This window comes from Cupressus sempervirens, chromosome 11 (genome assembly GCF_028749045.1).
Source record: "Cupressus sempervirens isolate cs-2001-9-10 chromosome 11, ASM2874904v1, whole genome shotgun sequence".
In the NCBI taxonomy this organism is placed as follows: Eukaryota; Viridiplantae; Streptophyta; class Pinopsida; order Cupressales; family Cupressaceae; genus Cupressus; species Cupressus sempervirens.
The window spans coordinates 136,219,575-136,224,146 of NC_143128.1; the positions used below are offsets into that span (position 1 = coordinate 136,219,575).

General features: G+C 27.7%; 1 pseudogene; it reads right to left on the reverse strand.

Moving 5' to 3' along the window:
* Positions 1 to 2,278: 2,278 nt before the first annotated feature.
* LOC149528572 (glutathione S-transferase F12 pseudogene) lies at positions 2,279 to 3,091 on the reverse strand (annotated as a pseudogene).
* Positions 3,092 to 4,572: the final 1,481 nt, after the last annotated feature.

A 4,572-nucleotide genomic window follows, 5' to 3' on the forward strand; every position in this document is an offset into this window, starting at 1 on the left:
CTTTGTAGCTTCAATTTTACATCGTCAATATAATGAATTCGTAACAATGCAAAAATATTTGCTTCAATCTAATAGTGTTCTTAATCCTTTCTATTTGTCTAGGTTTTCTAGGTTGGAGACATTTTGAATTTCTTTTATTACAACTCCAAACACCGATAAGGTTGCAAAAGGATGTCGAGAAACATGTTCAATACCGTCCACAGAAGTAAAATTATTTTATGGTTTACAAATTTACAAATCTTATACTTTGGTAAAGTTTCTATAATATAAAAATTAGAAGAAAATATAATAGTTGTGATTGGATTTATGAATTGGAGTGCAGGGTATTTTTAATGATATAGTGTTAGTAAGTGTGATAAATTATCTCATATTTTATTGCAGTACTAATATTACTTAATACATAACTATGATTATATTATTAATGAGGTTTTTCTTAGATATTTTGATAAAAAAAGCATGCTGATGTAACATTATATTCAATCATGTAGACCTGAAACCTTAGTTTTAAATATCAGAATTTAGAAACAATTTTTTGTAAAAAATTTCAAATATTTCAAACTTTTCTTATATTATTTTAGAAGATGTACAAAGCTAATACTCAAATACTACACATTATATTTTATTTATAAATTCAATGTATAAACAATAATCTATTAAATAGCTTGACTTAATACACAATTATAATTCTATCATTTATAATGGAATATAACTCCTTCACATTTACCAAATTATCTACAAAACTCAGAGTGCATATATCTCCTACCATACACTAGAGTAACCTTAGATACTTTTAACCGAAGAGCATGTACTCTTGACTACTAGTTAGTTGACTAGAGTATTTATTTGCTTTCATATTCCTTTGGCTTCCTTTAGTGTGATGATGAGTGTCATTATAAACATGTTGTAGGAAATTAATAGTTGCAAGAAAATAACAAAGACCAAGGATGAATAGGACCACAAGAAACTACAGGAAAGAGGAAGAGTTGTCTAGACGAAATAAATGAACACATTATATAAAATAGAAATAAGAATAATGTTTATGTATTTTGTAAAATTCATAATATTATAAATCTTCTATCTTTCTTGGACATTGTCTTTAATTGTTTGAGTAGTTTAATGTTCTTTTGGTTGGAATTCATGAATTGAATAGTATAATTTAAATTATAATAAAATAAATAATAAATTCTGTTTTAAAATTTTGCAATATTTATCTACTAACTTTTTTTTAAAACTGATTCTAAAAAATCACAATAAATATATTATTTTAAAAGATGTACAAAGCTAATACTCAAACACTACATATTATGTTTTATTTATAGATTCAATGTATAAAGAATAACTTATTAAATAGCTTGACTTAATGCACAATTATAATTCTATCATTTATAATAGAATATAACTCCTTCACATTTATCAAATTATCTACAAAATTCAGAGTGCATGTATTTCCTCCCATACACTAAAGTAACCTTAGATACTTTTAACCGAAGAACATGTACTCTTGACTACTAGTTAGTTGACTAGAGTATTTCTTTCCTTTCATATTCCTTTGGCTTACTTTAGTGTGATGATGAGTGTCATTATAAACATGTTGTAGGAAATTAACAGTTGCAAGAAAATAACAAAGACTAAGAATGAATAGGACCACAAGAAATTAGAGGAAAGATGAAGAGCTGTTTAGATGAAATAAATGAACACATTATATAAAATAGAAATAAGAATAATGTTTATGTATTTTGTAAAATTCATAATATTATAAATCTTCTATCTTTCTAGAACATAGTCTTTAATTGATTAAGTGGTTTACTTTTCTTTTGGTTGGAATTCATGAACTGAATAGTATAATTTTAATTATAATAAAATAAATAATAATTTATGTTTTAAAAATTTGCAATATTTATCTATTATTTTTTAAAAAATTTGATTATAAAAAATTACAATAAATATGTAATGTTATTTAGATTAAACAGTTTTTAAAGATTAACAAATATTTATATTAAAATGACTGAAATTAATATACCGTTTCTTTTAAGATATGATTTATGTTTTTAATCTTATTTTCTCATACAAGAACATGAGTCCGTTGGAAATCCCAAATAAGAAATATATTATAAATTTGTTTGAAAAGATAGTACTCCTTCCAAACAGAAACCTATGTCATTAACATAATCTTTGAAACGCAGGAAACTAACATTCCACCATCGACAACGATATTATTATTTTAGAAAGCCAATAAAATAGTAAAATAATGAAACCTTGGTCAACATGACTCATGCTCTTACACAACCATGGTTTCAAATAGCCAAAACCTTCTTCCATGCATAAGCATCCTTGGGGCCAACATCAACTGATAAACTAATGCATAAGCATGTGGATTAAAGTTCTGCCCTTCAACTTCAAGCCATTGTTCAACCAACGCTCTCTCTTCTAGGGTTTTACCTAGCAAAGAAGTTCCTCGTCCTGCATATTTCTCAGCATAGTACCTTATGATAGCCCTTGATTCTGCACATACCCAATTCAAAGAAACTCAAATCTACACTACCCAAATCAGATCTACATTACATAAATCAGATCTCTATGTATAGAGTGACTACCTCAATGGGTGATGCACTAGCCAGTAGATTTTGCACATACACAAATAAATGCAATCATAGGAAAGTAAATATGTAAGCTACAAACATATCACATGGAAGAGGATAACAATCTATTTAAAATAAATAATATGAAATTGAAAAAAGAGTCTAGACAACCCATGTAATGCTTTAAAAATATATACAATTAATATGATTACCAAACAGAATGAGATCTCCATCCTGAACTGCTGGTACTTTTCCAAATGGCTGCATCATACATCAGAGGAATACAAGTAACTAACAACATAACATGATAAATAGGCTATTAAGTACCAACAGAAAAACAATTATATTAGAGGAAATTGCCCTACTTGTAAGGCGAAGAACTCTGGTTTGTTTTGCTCCCCTTTCAATATATTAACATGCACAATTTCAAACTCAATATCTTTCTCTACCAGGCATGCAAGCACCCTTCTGCTGCATGAAGCATATGCTGGTCCAAACAGCTTGATAGCCATATTAGTTTTCTTTATCGAACACAATGAAAACTATCCTTTTTTTCTCCTATTAGTTGCTATGCATTTGAGTGAGTTGTGATGGAGAGGTATTTGTAGAGTGGGAAGCAAACAACTACTTCAAAAAAGAATTGATCTCTCTAATTTGGTTTTATTGGTGTGGATATAAATAAAAGAAAATGGACCAGCTCACGTATTTTCATTATAATATTGATCATCATCTTTTACAATGTTCTACGTTTTACTTTTCAACTAGAAAACTTAGCCCGCTAATTCTATTTTTTCTGTTCAAATTAAAAAGTGAGCCCACTAGCTAGGTTCTTGGTTGTATGGTTATGAACGAAAGAAATTAGATTAGATTATATATTTATATAACTCAAATCTTATATAGTGAGGGCTACGTCTTCAAAGGATAATTTCTATAGATTTCTATAAAGCGGGTACAAAATATTGACTGAAATGATGAAAAATTAAAGTGATTCTAATTTTCAAAGGGATATTCCTATTGAATTCCATAAAGTTAGTATAAAAGATTGAATGAAATGATTTAAAATTAAAGTGATTCTGATGTTTAAGGACTTGGATATAATGGCTGTAAGTTCTTGTTGAGAAAAATGTTCATTTGATTGGATTAAGATCTTTTCAGTTGCATTATTCTTGAAATCTACTGCCCTATTCATTTTTTTATCTGGCTAGAAAAATAGCACTACATATTTTTGTCTTGTGCGGGAGCTTGCATTTTAAGGATTTGACATATTTGCAATTTTTTAAAATTTTGCACACAGCAAATTGGTTGCACATAAAATTAGTTGTAAGGTGGGCAAATTAAATCATTAAGGGTAGGCATTTTAATTATAAACAGATATAAATATAAATGTCCATGACACTACGGTAAAATTCTTTTTAAGAATCTTATAACATGAAATCAAGTGACACCTATTCTTAAATCAGGAACTGTTGTGTGTATAAACCACACCACTCTTTGAATTAGAGTTTAATATGTTCTGCCTGTCAAATGAAAATACTTATTTTGACATGGTCTTTCCAAGGAAGATTTTTAGGAATCTAGAAAGCTGAGTATTCTATAAATTTCTATATCTATATGGAAAGATAGGATGTTGTCGTGTCCTATATTGGAAGTTTGTTTGTTTAAAAAATTAATTAATTGGTGAGAAATTGTCAAAGAAAAATAAAATAATAAAATAATGGAGAGAAGAATATTATGCATGTTCTTTCTTAATATTCACTTTTTTCTTTTTAACATTTTTTTTCTCAAGTTTATGAATTTGGTTTTATTCATATTCTTAAAAAATATATTAGTTGTGATATTACTTTTATGATTTACTATGTATTTTTTTTAGTGCAACTCATTGACTTATGTTTCATGACTTATAACTTTCTAATGAATGGTTCATAAGGCACAATCATTGGTGAAGGTTTTAGGAATGGGGTTGCAAGTAGATTGCATTTAACTAGGAAGGAAA